This window comes from Scyliorhinus canicula, chromosome 4 (assembly GCF_902713615.1).
Source record: "Scyliorhinus canicula chromosome 4, sScyCan1.1, whole genome shotgun sequence".
In the NCBI taxonomy this organism is placed as follows: domain Eukaryota; kingdom Metazoa; phylum Chordata; class Chondrichthyes; order Carcharhiniformes; family Scyliorhinidae; genus Scyliorhinus; species Scyliorhinus canicula.
The window spans coordinates 124,039,125-124,055,487 of NC_052149.1; the positions used below are offsets into that span (position 1 = coordinate 124,039,125).

General features: G+C 51.6%; 1 protein-coding gene across 8 annotated transcripts in view; it reads right to left on the reverse strand.

The window, feature by feature from the left end:
- LOC119964940 (uncharacterized protein KIAA1614-like) overlaps nt 1–16,363 on the reverse strand; it is a 180,178-nt gene that overhangs the window by 124,866 nt on the left and 38,949 nt on the right. The window lies entirely within an intron of this gene.

The window sequence follows — 16,363 nt, forward strand, 5'->3', positions numbered from 1 at the left end:
CCTCGCTTGATCCATTTTGGGTTCCAGCACACAATTGAAGTCCCCCCCCACCAAGACCAACTGGTGTGTATCCAAATAGGGGACAGAAGCCAGCAAACCCTTAATAAATATCACATCGTCCCAGTTAGAGGCATATACATTTATCATAACTACCAAAGTACCTGCCAAGGACCCACTTACTATCACATACCTACCACGGGTCCGCCACAATTCTGATGGCCGATAGGGCCACTCATTTATGAATCAAAGTTGCTGCCTTGGGCTCTATCAGCAAAGCCTCAGTGGAACACGCGCCCCTCCCACCCTTTCCGGAGTTTGGTCTGATCCCTCACCCGCTAATGGGTCTCCTGCATCAATGTTCTTCAGATGAGAAAACCCTCTCTATCTCTTCACTGGGCCACCCTAACCCCTGATGTACCAGGCGACAAGCCAAATTGATCAGCCATTTCCACTGTCAGGAACAAACAAACAAATCTTTCAAAGGTATGAGTCAAAGATCCTCCCAAGATGGCAGCCTACTCCACACCCAGAAAAAGAATGTTCCTGATCAACCACCAGCCAGCTAACCCCTTACCCATCCCCCTTGATTCCCCCCAAATCCCCAAACTGGAAACAGACCCACAGCTTCAGCACTCTTTCTCCGCCCTGCCCCCCCCCCCCCCAACCCCGACACTAAGCACGCCAAATAAGATCGAACTGGTTTTATAACAATAATAATAATCTTTATTGCCACAAGTAGGCTTACATTAACACTGCAATGAAGTTACTGTGAACAGCCCCTCGTCGCCACATTCTGGCGCTTGTTTGGGTCACAGAGGGAGAATTCAGAATGTCCAAATTACCTAACAGCACGACTTTCAAGATTTACGACTGCAGCTCCTTCCCCCCCCCCCCCCCCCCCCCCCCGCCTCACTCCCGCTCACCAACATTATACACCGTCAGCAAGGTAGCTCCCACCAGGACAATGAAAAGGACAACAGCATTGCTCAACATGGGGATCAACTATTCCTCAAAAGAAAAGGGACCCATAAACCGTACAACTTCGAGAATCCCCCATCATCCCCACAAACAGAGAAAACAGACTTCAACAACAGAATGTCAATAACTACACAAAGAATATCTCTACTACCCCCTTTAGCCCCTAACCCTCACAGGAAACTGCAAAGAAATCCCCCATACAACACCTTTCGTTTATTTGGACCTCAGTCCATGTTTGTTAATAAAATCCTCCACCTCCTCAGGTGTCTAGAACTATATATCCTTAGCCTCATGTGTGACCTGCAACCTCCCTGGGTACACCAGTCCGAATCGAACGCCCTTCCTGTAGAAAGCTGCTATCACCTTGTTAAAGGCTGCCCACTTCCATGCCAGTTCTGCCCCCACGTCTTGATAGATCCTTATCAGATTTCCTTTCCATTTCGTGTTGCGCTGCCCCTTGGCCCACCGCGGGGCCTTCCCCTTATCCCGAAAGCTATGGAACCGGATGATCATCGCATGAGGCGGCTCATTTGGTCGAGGCTCTTCCTGAGCGTCCGATGGGCCCTATTGAGAGACCACTGTTGCCCGACATCTTCCAAAATATCCGTGTGAGATATTCGGTGGAATTCAGGCCCTCCACCCCCTCCAGCAGCCCCACAACTCGGAGGTTCTGCCTCCTTGACCATTTTTTCGGGTCGCCAACCTTTGCCTTCAACCTTTTATTTTCATCAGCCGCCACTGCTATCTCGGCCTCTAACTACGCAAGCTGCTTCGTGAGTGCCTCCTCGACACCTTCCAGAATCTCACCATGTTTGTCACCGTCACAACGGCTTTATCAAGCTCAGACCAGGCCCTATGCTTCTTCAATTGAACATAGAACATAGAACATAGAACATAGAACAGTACAGCACAGAACAGGCCCTTCGGCCCTCAATGTTGTGCCGAGCCATGATCACCCTACTCAAACCCACGTATCCACCCTATACCCGTAACCCAACAACCCCCCCTTAACCTTACTAATTGACTTATATAATCTCTCCGAGACCAGCTTCCACTGTCTGTCAAAGTGTATATTAAATAGCCAGCGTGTCCGAGAGCATGTCCATTGTAATCGGGACAGCCGATGACTGCATCTCTGCCGTCGCGATCTTAGCTATCAAGGATTCCATGAGGCCCCCAAGACCATCGAAGGAATATCTACTCCAGGTTTCCTGGGTTGTTCCCCATTTTAGCATGAATTTGGCCTGTTGTACCGGTCTAAAATGTTTTCTAACAAAGATCACCCAAACAAAAAGGCGAAAATGCCAAAAAATTGCAGATCCCGGTTGGCGCTACCAAAAGTGTGAGCTTCCTCTTACATGTCGCCACCCGGTGGTCATCCAGGGTCAAAGTTGAGGACTCCAGGGCAATTCCCTCCTGACTGTATACTTCTGTGCAGCCACCTCTGTTGGGTCTGTCCTGCCAGTGGACAGGACATTCCAGGGAATAGCGTCTGGGACATTGTCTGTAAGGTATGATTCCATGAGTGTGACTATGTCAGGCTGTTGCTTGACTAGTCTGTGTGACAGCTCTCCCAACTTTGACACAAGCCTCCAGATGTTAGTAAGGAGGACATTGCCATTGTAGGTGCTGAGGTTGATGCCGAGTGGTCCACCCGGTCTCATTCCTTTTACACTTTGTCATGGTTTGATACAACCAAGAGGCTCGCTAAACCATTCTAGAAGACAGCCAAGAGTCTTATTGCGGTGCAGGCCAGGCCAGGTAAAGATGGCAGATTTCCTTCCCTAAAGGACATTAGTGAATGAGATGGTTGTTTGCAACAATTGACAATGGCTTCATGGATACTGTAATGGGGGCTAGCTTTTTGTGCCATGGTGGGATTTGAACTGATGCTCCTAGAGCATTAACCTGGGCCTCTGGATTACCAGACCACTGCACCACCTTCCCCGTAGTGATGGGCAATACATGCTGGGCCTTCCAGTTAATGGCCATATCCTGAAAATGATTGAGATTATGAATGAATACATTTTTCTCAAACTGGGAAGGAGTGAACACTATATGAATTGTTTTGAGACACTGCCTATGTTGTCCTCTGTGGGGCAGTGCTGATCTCTGACTGAATGGGGCGCATGCATTAATAAAGAGCTAGTTTGGTTTCCACATTTTGGGAGCTATTTAATGGTCGTGTTGCGCTTAATTGAGAGCACAACGAGGCCATTAGATCGTGGGAGAGTCCAAAATCGAGGTCCGCACCCGGCGCCCATCTGTTTGCGATCTAACCAGCCCGCCCTCGTTGCTGAAATCAGCGTGGTGAACACCCAATAATCACCACTCAAGGCCATTCTCCATGCCATTAACGGGAGTGGCCCCCTATCTAACGGCCTCCCGTGATCTAACTGCCTCCCCAGAAAGTGTCAAACGGCGCTGATTAGTACTCCATTTTAAAAACATGCAGTGCCCGGTCGTCAGTCTCTCATCTCTCCCAGTTCCTCACAGGTATTACATACAATAGATGATATCTTGGACTCTGCAGAAGCTGACCTTGTGATGTTGCTGACAGGTCAGGCAGCCAGACGATGGAGGAGGCGGCAGCAGCAGCGTTGACAGAGACCCGGGGCGGCGGCCCATGTGCGGGACCCCCGCCCATCAGGCCATGCAGGGACCCAGAGGGGGAGGCCAACGATGGACCAAGGTGTACAGGCGCCGCTGGCACTTCTAACAGATGATGGACTGCGTGTTCTACAGGAGGCTCCACCTCAACAAGGGGACGGTGTGGCACCTGTGCCATGCCCTTGCCGACTTGGCATCACATGGAGGAGGCGGACACCCACTTCCTGTGATCGTCAAAGTCACCACAGCCCTGAAACTCTACCCCTCAGGATCATTCCAGGACCCGAGTGGGGATTTGTATGGCATCTCACAAGCTAAAGCCCACAAGTGCATCTGTGAGGTCAAAGATGCCCTGTTTGCCCAGGCAGCGAACTGTATAAACTTTGACATGGACCAGGCCCAACAAGATGCCCAGGCAGCAGGATTCTCCATCGTCACTGGGATGCCCCAGGTCCAGGGGTTAGTGGATAGCATGCATATCACCTTGGGCTCACCGTGCCTTAAGGGAGTGCCCTACGTCAACAGGAAGGGGTTCTCCTTCCTGAACGTCCAGCTCGTGTGCGACCACCACATGAAGATCATACACGTGTGTGCACGCTTCCCAGGGAGACCCACCTGAGACTGGGACATGTCCTGCATCGCCTTGGCATTGCCCACCCGAGACTGGGACATGTCCTGCATCGCCTTGGCATTTCCCACCCGAGACTGGGGCATGTCCTGCATCGCCTCGGCAATGCCCACCCGAGACTGGGACATGTCCTGCATCGCCTCGGCAATGCCCACCCGAGACTGGGACATGTCCTGCATCGCCTCGGCAATGCCCACCCGAGACTGGGGCATGTCCTGCATCGCCTTGGCATTGCCCACCCGAGACTGGGACATGTCCTGCATCGCCTTGGCATTGCCCACCCGAGACTGGGACATGTCCTGCATCGCCTCGGCAATGCCCACCCGAGACTGGGACATGTCCTGCATCGCCTCGGCAATGCCCACCCGAGACTGGGACATGTCCTGCATCGCCTTGGCATTGCCCACCCGAGACTGGGACATGTCCTGCATCGCCTCGGCAATGCCCACCCGAGACTGGGACATGTCCTGCATCGCCTCGGCAATGCCCACCCGAGACTGGGACATGTCCTGCATCGCCTCGGCAATGCCCACCCGAGACTGGGACATGTCCTGCATCGCCTCGGCAATGCCCACCTGAGACTGGGACATGCCTTGCATCGCCTCGGCAATGCCCACCTGAGACTGGGACATGCCTTGCAGCGCCTCATCAAGGTCCATCTGGTACTGGGTCACATCCCCCAGCAATTGGGACATGCAGTTGAGGCCCTGAGCCATGGCCTTCACTGACTGAGCAATGCCTTGGGCACCTCCACTCATCGCGCTCCAGGCTCTCCACTGTGGACACCATCCTAGCAGTGTTGGCCTCAGTGCTAAGCATTTCTGGCCCCATCTCCTGCGCCCGCAGCCTCTGGGACTCCTCCAATCGGCTATGGACCTGCTGAAGTGTCGTATACATCCCCCTCTAACATATCATGGCTGCAGCCGAACGTCTGCATCAGCTCCGGGTAAACCTGGTCTAGAATCTCAGCATCTGACTGGGACCCAGCTGGGGCCTGGAATCCAGCAGACCTCTGACTGATGTCTCGCCGGGCGTTCCTGTCTCCACCTAATGTGTATCAGCAACTGTGAGGTGCTCACCAGAATGTGCCCCGGAAGCCTGACCACTACTGTCACCCACCAAGATGTGAACCCCTGCGCTGTTGGAGGGTGGGGATGACAGCTATGTCACAAATACGGGGGCTCCCCTCCAAGGTGCTCCCATGGGAGGCAGGGGAGAGGGGGCCCCCTCCTGGAAGGGCTGGCACCATCGGATGAGGATCCAGCGGGAGAATGGACATGTGGTCAGTGGGAGGGATGGGTCATTCTGTATGGCATTAACAGCTCACGTGTGACAGGTCATCTGGATGAGGCCTGTGGATCCTCACCTCTGCGCCACATGCCAACCTCTACATCAGTGATCTGTCCTCGGCCAACCCCGTGACCTTTAGGGGCTGTTACTCATAGGGGTGAGGACTCTGATGTCCAGCACCCGGCCGCCCGTCTGGATCCTCTCCCATCTGTTGTGGATCAACTTCTCCTGGGGGCACAGAGGGGGCATCGTGAGTTGCAGATGTCGTACATCGCGGAGGTGTTGGAGGGGGGGGTGGTTTCGATGCAGGGGTGGGGGAGGGATGGGGCATTTGGGAGGGTGGGGAGTATGGGGTATTGGGACACTTGGCAATGGGGGATATGAGGTTTGGGCCGGTGTGGGCGGCACTGTTGGACATGGGTGGACAGATAACAGAACGGTGCTGGGCGAGGGCGGTGCTGGGCGCGTTCCCGGAGAGGGGGGGGGGGGGTTCCGGTACCAACCTACACGTGCGGCCCGATGGAGGTGGTTGATCTTGTTTGTGGCACTGGGTGCTGGTCCTCCTGGTCACATTCCCCGAGCTGACGGCCGCTGCTACTTCCTCCCAGGTGGCACTGGCTGCTCTGTGGCTGACTCTCGGAGACCCTCAGGGGAACATTCCATCTGACCCCGGCCATGTCCAAATATCTGCCCAGGTCGGCATCCCCGAATTAGGGGGCTGGTCTCCTCGGTGTCATAGCTCCGAGTTGTGTGGGGTTTGCTCTGCAGGGTTTGTTTCAGTGCTGCTCCTCCTCGTTAGTGGGGGGCTGATGAACGTGTTCCCGGGGAATCAGCTGGTGGGACCATCATTTGTGGCATGAAGTCCGTGGGGCCTCGATAAGTGGACCCATTAACGTTATAAAGCAGTGACGGCCTCACTGGTCCGAGCGTCGGGAAGCTTGCGGCATTTCCAGCCGCTACCACAATTAGAAACATCTCGGTTAAATCACGCCATTATCTTAAAGCAACTAATGAAGGCCAATTCCAACTAATTAACAAGCATTCTCCACATGTCAAGAAGTCGCAAAATCAATGTACTTTCAGAAGATTTTTTTCGTAGAAGTGGGTATGAAATTATTCGATTAATCCATGTAATATTTTTTACCAATTAACTCCCACGGCGCCAGTCACTTTGTGCTAGCACACCTGACCCTGACTCTAAACGCCCAGGGTTTGAGCTTAACTCCAAAGACCTGAGTACAAAATCCAGGCTGTCAATTCCAGTACAGTACTGAGGGAGGGCTGGGCTGTGTATTGTGCTATCTATTGGATGGAATATTAAACCGAGATGCATCGGCCTTCCTAGGTGGAGCTGAAAGGTCCCAATCCACTATTTTAAAGAGGGGCTGGGGGGGGGTTTGGTGGCCAATATTAATCTCACTGATCATCATTACTGCCACAGATTAACTGGTCATATGTCTCATTGCTGTTTCAGGGAGCTTGCTGTGTTTCCTACATTACGACAGTGACTGCATTCCAAAAGTAGTCATAGAGTTTTTACAGCACGGAAATGGCCCTTTGTCCCATTGTATCTGTGTTGGCCATCAAGCACCTATTTATTTGTATCCCACTTTCCAGCACTCAGTCCAAAGCCTTGTACATTGGCTGAAGAACACATTGGAATGCCCGGACGTCATGAAAGATGACAGAAAACATGTGCTTTGGTCTCGCTCTGTTGTTTCCCTTCCTGTTGGATGATCGGAATATATCCCAAACACCAGCGTGTCTTGAACATAGAAATGAATATTGCAGATACTGACCATCTACTCCAGAGCCACTTGGTTGATCTGTGAGGCTGCACTTGTTGAGAGCTTTGGGATTCTTGACCCAAGAGGGTTCTAGATTCTCCATCATTGAATATATTGCAGGCTAGGATTGGACAGATTTTTGATCTCTCGGGGAATTAAGGGATACGGGGAGTGGGCGGGAAAATGGAATTGAAGCCCAAGATCGGTCATGATCGTATTGAATGATGAAGCAGCTCGATGGGCCGAATAGTCTACTCTGTTCTTCTGTTCTTGCCTGTGTGGGCAAGGAGAATATTTAGGTACAAGAGGCCCTCCCTCGTACTGGAAGATACTGCCAATGAATGGGACTTAAATAGGGACAAGAATAAAGGGGAAGGGTGGTGGGGGCGTGAACAATACTGAGATGGACGGGAGGGAATGATTAAATGGCAGTAGTGACCTGCACATGAGAAAACAGAAGGTGCAGAAGGCAGTAAATTGGACTTTGTACAATAATGTGAAATGGGTGATATTGATTCAGACGGCCAGTATACAACTTGGCTGCTTTCATTTCTTTTGTCAAGCATGATGTGCAACATTCAACCAAATCAATATTATTTTATTCTTTTGTTCAGATTCAAAATGACCTCCAGCTAGAAAAAAACAATGAGCTAAAAAATGTTTATAGGACACAGAACGTGGTGTTATTACCTTGACCCGACAGGTGGAAGAGAGGCGGGGATAGTTAAGGGGGTGGGGTCAGGACGAGAATGTTTTAAATTCATTCTGACAGTGTGGGTGTGACTGGCAACACCATCATCTATTCTTCATTGTCCTTGAGCAGGTGCTTGTTGAACACAGCAGGACGGCTCATTCTCCGGTCCCCCAGCCATGTATTTCTCGGTGGCACGCCATTTCCCACCGCTTGTCAATGGGTTTCCCATTGAAGACGCCCCACTCCACCGGGGAACCTGCGGGTGGGGGTGTGCTGCCGGGGGGAAGAGAATCCCAACGGTCAAAGAATTCCGGCCAATGTCGTGGCAGGCCATCTCAGAAGGCAGTTCAGAATTACATATAGACCAGACCAAGTTTGGACTACAGATTTCTTCCCCAAATGGACGATGGTGAACCAGATAGGATTTTGGCCACAATCCGGCTATTTTATGGTTACTATTACTGATACCTGCTTTTTAATTTCAAATTAATTGAGTTAAATGAATTTAAATTCCTCAGCTCATAAGGAAGGATTTGAACTCACACGTTCAGATCATTACGTCCGAGCATTTGGATTACAAGTTTAGTAATGAAACCACAATTCCACTGCACCACCCATCCCTCCCCCGCACCTTCCAGCAGATGAAGCAGCCAGATGTCTATGGAGGGGCGGACGGGTGAAACAGTGTAGATGAAGAATGCAGATTCTCCTGTCGGTGTCCTGTTAGAAATGATTGGTGGTGTCCACCACAAAGACCCTTCCAATTTCCTCAGCTCCAGCAATAATTCTGCTTTAAGTTTTTTTTAAATGTAGTTACGGGATATGGGCCTCGTTGGCAAGACCAACATTTCTTGCCTATCTCTAGTTGCCATTCAGAAGGTGGTGGTGAGCCCCCTTCTTAAACCACTGCAGTCCCTAAGGTGTAGGTACACCCACAGTGCTGTTAGGGAGTGAACTCCAGGATTTTGACCCAGTGATAGTGAAGGAAGGGTGATATATTCCAAGTCAGGATGGTGAGTGACTTGGAGGGGAACCTCCAGGTGGTGGTGCTCCCAGGTATCTGCTACCCTTGTCCTTCTAAATGGTAGAGATCATGGATTTGGAAGGTGTTGTTGCTTAAATCCCTGTATAGCTCTGCAAATCCTCACCATGCAAGTCATGAGGTGGTTGCTGACAGCAGCATTTAAAACTCTTCACTGTGTTTTGTGGAATCTTGCTGTGCACAACAAGGTTACCATTTTAACTCCGAGAACTGTACTGGTAAATACTATGTGATAATAGCAATGTAATAATTACTATGTGATCATTTAAAAAAAATTTTTTTCAGTTAAGCAGAAATTTAGCATGGCTTATTCACCAACACTGCATATCTTTGTGTTGTGGGGGTAAGACCCACGCATACACGGAGAGAATGTGCAAACTCCACACGGAATGTGCCCTGGGGCCGAGATCAAACCCGGGTCCTCACCGCTGTGAGGCAGCAGTGCTAACCACTGTGCCACAGTGTCGCCTAATAATCTTTATTAGTGTCACAAGTAGGCTTACATAAACAATGAAGTTACTGTGAAAATCCCCTAGGCGCTACACTCCGGCGCCTGTTTGGGTACACAGAGGGAGAATTCAGAATGTCCAATTCACCGAACAAGCACGGCTTTTGGGACTTGTGGGAGGAAACCGGAGCACCCAGAGGAAACCCATGCAGACATTGGGAGGATGTGCAAACTCTGCACAGACAGTGACCCAAGTTGGGAATCAAACCCGGGCCCTTGGCGCTGTGAGGCAACAGTGCTAACCACTGTGCTACCGTGCTATCTAATTACTATTTGATCATTACTATGTGCTTTGAAACAATTGAAAGTCACGAGCGAATGCTGATAGATGCAAATCTAGTTTGTATTCAGGAAGAGTTAGAAACGCTGCAAACTACAGGGGATTAATGGCCTTTCCATATTACACTTCCTCTCATGTTGCCAGGAATCTTCTAAGGAAGGCACTGACTGGCCAGCTGAGTACAAAAGCTGTAAAATCACCTTAGATTCATGTGGCAAACTGATGGAGGTGAAAAACGTGAAGTGAAGTGGTTGCTAACTGCAATTTTAAAACCTCAATTTGTTTTTAAACCTGATTGCATTCAATAAACTGAGATATATGAGTATTATCTATTTGAGGCTTGCTTACATTTTGGTGTCATTTTAAACACAGTATATTTTCATGTGTACAGCTTTATGTAGCATTTTCCAGGTGTAGAAGGTTGATTCTGTTAATTCTTTGATCAAAGATTAACTGGAAATAAAGAAGTCTTGTTGCAATAAAAAAAAACTACTTGCAATAGCACCCGCTTGTGGTAATTGTGCGTGTATGTATACCCAGTCAGACTAGAATAAACCAGTGAAGATGGGGCAGTGGACCAATGGCGGTTCCTAAACCCCGGTGAGAAGGAATTCTCTTTATTTTCAAAGATGCACAAGGTGTGTACCTGTATTAACTTCTTTGCAGTGGGGAAATCGGTGCTTCCAGAAATAGTCAGAGCGGAGTAATCCACGATAGTCATCTCCGACTATCCACGCTCCACATTACATGGATGTGAGGTTGGAGGCTGGCCGTGCCAAGTACCCCACGTGGAGGTTGGGCATGGATCTCTTGGCAGACAAGGTCTTCTGCTAGAAAACATCACAGGCCATAGGTGAGAACATCACTAACAACCTGAATAGGGAAGTCTTGCCTTCCATGTTCTGGGAGGTACTGAAGGCGGTGGCTGGGGGAGAGATTATAGCCTACAAGGCATGTAGAGAAGAGAGGGCGACCAGGCAACAACTGATCCATTCCATCCTGGAGGTCGACAGAAAATACTCTGGGGCCCCGAACATAGAGCTTCTGGCAGAGAGGAACAAGCTATAAATGGACTTTAACCAACTATCCACCAGGAAGGCAGTGCACCAACTCCACCAAACATGGGGGATCTTCTAAGAACACGGGGACAAGGCTGGCCGCCTGCTGGCTCACCAGCTGAGAAAGCAGGCAGTCACGAGGGAGATAGCCCAGGAAACGTTCAGCAGAGGCGGACTGGTAGTCGAACCAAAATAGGTGTACCAAGCATTTGAGGCCGTACATCTCCGAGACCCCCGACGGGGACCTGATAGAAACGGTTCCTCGATGGACTGGACATGCCAGTCATGGGGAAGGATAGGTGGGGGGGGGAGCTGGAAGCACCAATAGGACTGGAAGAGATCATGGAGAGCATCAGCTCCATGAAGGCGGGGAAGGCGCTGGGACCCGATGAGATCCTGGTCGACGTTTTGCACCGGCACCCTCCCTACACATGGGGGAGAATTCCGCAGACCGCTAACGAGGGGCACCCTGCCTCCAACACTAACACAGGCCACGATATTTCTGATACTCGAAAAAGACAAAGACCTGACAGAATCATATAGACCCATTTCACTGCTCAATGTGGACCAATACTACTCACGAAAGTCATGGCTGAGAGACTGCAGAGGTGGTTGCAGAGGATCAAACGGGCTCTGTCAAGAGTAGGCAGCTCACAGCGAACATCAGGCGACTGCTGAATGTAATGATGATCCCATCCGGGGAGAGAACACCAGAGGTGATCGTCCCCCTGGACGCAGAAAAGGCCTTTGACAGAGTCCAATGGAAGAGGTACTGGAGTGGTTTGCGCTTGGGATGGGTTCACCTCGTGGGTAAAATGTCTGTACAATGTCCACAAGGTGAGCGTTCAGACCAACACCACAAGCTCTGAATACTTCAGCCTTTCACCCCCTGCAGACAATGGATATTGGAATATAACCAGCAATGGAGGCCTTCCTGCTGGTCGCCGCAGCCCTAAGGCTGTACAAGCTGGAGCTGCTCGAGGAGGAGGAGGTAGCGGCAGCAGCGGAGCCTGCCGCAGAGGGACAGGTGGCATTCTCCCAGGTTGGAGAGCCGGCCGCCCAACAGGCCGATGAGGAGGAGGTGCTAAGGAGGCCTCATGTGTACCGGCACCACTTGTCATTCGAAGACCTGCTGGACCGGGCATGCCATCTAAGACTCCGGCTGAGCAGGAGGACAGTGCGACATAGCTGCCAAATGATGGCACACCTGGCACTGCGGGGGAATGGCGGAGGGCACCCGCTCCCAGTGGCCATCAAGATGACAGTCGCCCTGAACCGTTACGCCACAGGGTCCTTCCAGGTTCTAAGTGGGGACCTGTCCAGGACCTCACAGGCCTCGGTGCACAGGTGCATCCGTACCATCACAGAGGCCCTATATGCCCAGGCGGATCAATACATCCATTTCAATATGGATCGAGCCCACCAGGTTGCCCGGGCAGCGGGGTTCACTGTCACCATTGGGATGCCCCGGGTCCAGGGGGAGATCGACGGGAGGCATGTCCCCCTACGAGCCACCAGCAGATGACAGGCCGCTCTACGCAAACTGAAAGGGATTACACTCGATGAATATACAGCTGATGTGTGACCATCAGCTGCGCATCATGCAGGTCTGTGCTCGATACCCGGGCAGTCTTCATCCTGGCACACTCAATGATTCTTGACACATTCGAGACACCCACCCAGGAGTGGCTACTGGGTGACAGGGGTTATCCACTGTGGTCGTGGCTGATGACATCAATCCAGAGGCCACTGACTGTAGAAGTCAACTGTTTCCTGACACACCTAATAGGTAGAGGATAGTTATTTAGGATAAATATTAAACCCCAGTTTTACCCATTTTAAATTAAGGATTTCAACACTCTCAAAACGTAACAGTTTCATAGAAGCAGCATAATTCACTTACTAGATGAAAACAGGCAGTTTAACTGATTTAATGAATACATTTTTCAAGTCAGTATCCAAGGATAGAGCAGGACCCATAGCAACAGCATTGCACGACAAGATGACATGAAGGCTCCATTGTTATAACAGCTAAGCCAGCAGAAAACCAGGTTTTGCTGGCCTTGATAAAGCACAATATCGCATTCTTTAACATACACAAGTCTGCAGATACGAAACAATTAGAAGTAATGTTGCATATTAAAGATGGACGGCTTGCCGTCAAATCAGATGTGTTTGAGTCTAACCCAAACCAATTAGGATTATATTAGGGTGTGATTAGATGGTTTAAGACAGATATGAAACAGTACAGCTATAAGTTTCGTTCAACCATTTTTAGTTGGTGGTGTTGGTTTGAAGCTGAAGATTAGCTGGATTTCTTTCTCTCTCTCTTTTTCTTGAATCATAGAACATAGAACATAGACATCTATACTTTGATCTGAACTATTCACTGTCTCTCTGTATTCATATTTCAGTTTCAGACTTTGACTTTTAAAGTTATTGTCGAGCTGTTTGCCTCAGCAAAGAAGATAATTTCTGTGATTCTTTGAAAGCTTCAAATTGTCTACAAATTGTAATACAAATAAAACAATTCTTATTTGCACCTGAGAAGTTTTAACTTAAATTTCTACTGAGTTCCAGTCATCGCAAAGTGCTGCTGGTAACCGAATTGTTAAATCCATCACTGACCAACTCTGAGACCCACTACAACGGCGCCCATAGAGCGCCCAGGAGCGTGATCGTGCTTCTGCCTCCTGAAGATGCGGTTCAGGTGCCTAGACTGGGCACAGACCCCATCACCTTCTCCTCCTTCAGGGTGCCCCATGGTCCACCGGCTACTCCATGGGGTGGGGGATGCGAGGGGGATATGTCCTGGGGCTCCCCCGCCATCTGGCACTGTCAGTCCTGGAGGCCCATTCTAGTCATGACCAGGGTCTGTACACTCACGGCCATGGAGCACCAGGAGTGGGCCATCTCCGTCTGGGACTGCACCACACCACACTGCGACTGTGCCACCACCTTCAAAGTGGCGCCATCTCCCTCTGCATCTGTGCCACATTGGCCAGCACCTGGGCAATGCCACCGACATTCCCAGCCATGGGCTACTGTGACTGGGCCATGCTCAGAAGCGCCGCTGCGATGTCCAGGTGGCTGTGGGACATGTCCTGGCCCTTGGCCAGCACCTGCACAGAATGCCCCAGGCCTCGGGCATGCTAACCCATAGCCGAAACCGTTGTCTCCAATACCTCCACCGCCGACACCACCCGTGTGGTGCTGGTTTGGTGGCACGCATGGTCGGCACCACCTCCTGCACCTGCACGTGGCTGGACTCCTCCAACTGCAGGTGCTGGATGCTCGCCGACAACCCCTCATGTCGTCCCTGGCTCTGCGTCTGCATCTCCTCAATCGATGAGACTGTTGTTCCAGAAGCTTGAGACCCATCTGTATGGCAGCTAGTTCCTAGGGTCAGCCCACCCTCTGACCCTCCGCCCCCCCCCCCCCCCCCCCAGGTGTTCCTACCTCCACCTGCTGTACCGGGTCAGCTGTCTGGTGTGCACCAGAGAATGTCCCAGGAGCCTCTTCACTAAAGTGCCAGATGGAGGTAAATGACTCTGGATTGGTGGAGGGTGTTGGAGACAGCTGTGACGGGACAGCTGTGATTGTCATCCTCCGACCCGAGCTCCGAGGTGTCCTGCGTCTCGGGCGGAGGCCGTGTCCGAGCTGCTTTCAGCGATGGTGCCCGGCTCACAGGGAATCTCCAACTGTGGCACTGGCGAGGGCGGGGGACGCCAGATAGACCCGCCCCATCTCTAGCTGGTCCTGTAAGATACAAGACAAGACGCGAGATTAAACCCCGGGCCGGCGGGGAGTGGTAGTGGGCGCGTGGGTAGGGGTGGGGTGTGGTGGTGTGGGGGTGAATGTGGTGTTGGGGTGAGTGTGGTGTTGGGGTGAGGGTGGTGCAGGGGTTGGCACACGTGTGATGGGGAACCGTAACTAAGCGGGATCTCACTTCCTCACCTGCGGCCGAGCTCCACCTCGGTGACCTCCCTTTCCTCTGGGCTACCAACAACGTCCAGGACCCACTGCTCGCCCACGGTGAGGGATCACAGGTCCAGTGGTCCCCCTCCTGTCTTCTCCTGCTCCTGGCGGTTGTGCATGGCCTGCTCCTGGGGGGGGGGGGGGGGGGGGGGGGGGGGCAGTTTTAGATAGTCCGTTTCATGCGGCCCAGGGTGTGGGTAGCTGGTGCCCTCAGTGACCAGGGCACCCGGCCATGGTGGCCGGTATGGGTATTCGCAAGTGGGACAGAGTGGGCGTTTGGCCACCCTCCGGGTTGGGCGGGGGGCGAAGGGTAGGGTTACGGGTGTGTGGGACATGGGTTAATGCCAGGGACACAGTGCTGCCTCCTCACCCTGGCCACCCTGCGGAGGTTGTGCAGTTTTTTCCGGCACTGCTGGCCGGTCCGGATGGTATTGCTGGTGGCGCTGGTGGTGGTGACCGCCTCTGCCACCTGCGTCCAGACACGACAAACGGTGGCAGTTGGCAGCCTCTTTCCCAGGCCGGGGTACAGGGTCATCCGCCTCTCCTCCACGGTGTCCAGGAGGGTCTCCAGCTTGGTGTCGGTGAAGCATGGAGCTGCTCTCCTTGCTGCCATCTTGTTGGCTGGGATGGTGTGTGTGGGGAGTGAAGTGTGAATATGCGGCTGCAGCTTGTCAGCCTCCTGAGGGTCAACCTAAACCTGGCGAATCTGGTACCGTTTCTCATCAGAATCGATTGTGTTCCATGTGACGCCTGGCCAGCCCCTTAAAGGTAGCGGAATTGGCCCAGGTGCTGTCATGAAAGTCCACAAATTCTGCGTTGGCGTCAACAGAGTCTCAGAAATGGAGACTACCGCCGCCTGTGTTACACACAGTCTCTTTTCTGTCCTTCAATGATACTACACTACCTTGTTCACAATTTCTTTTTCCAGTCTGTGCGACAGCACACACGGAGCCATGTGGGGCGCAGGGAGGCAGCTGCCAATGGTTGATGATGATGTGTGATGTGAGGAGTGATGCTGATGGAGAAAAATAGAAGAGGGTAAGGGGAGTCCAACAGTTACTCTGGCTGGAGAGATTAGGGAGAGAAGGAGACAGCATGGTTGGTGTCATTAATGGTGGCAGCTGGGTTTGGGGGGGTCACAGTTCATGGAGTTCAGAAAGCAGCAGAAGGTAGGGGGAGCCCACAAACTAAGCTGCCCTGGCTGGAGGGATTGAAGGGCTGCCATGGTGGGTGAAGAGGACTGAACTCGTTGCCCACAATGTGGTCCCCTCCACATGGGGGAGACGAAATGTAGATTGGGCGACCACTTTGCGAAACACCGCCATACACTCCATTGAAACTTCTGATCACCTGCCATTTTATTTCACAACCCCACTCCCGCACTGACCTCTCTATCCTCAGTCTGTGACGCTGTTCCAATGAAAATCAATAAACAATACTTTATCTTTCAATTCGACATTTTAACATTGTTGCAAACTCATCATCGAGTTCAACAATTTCAGACTGTAAT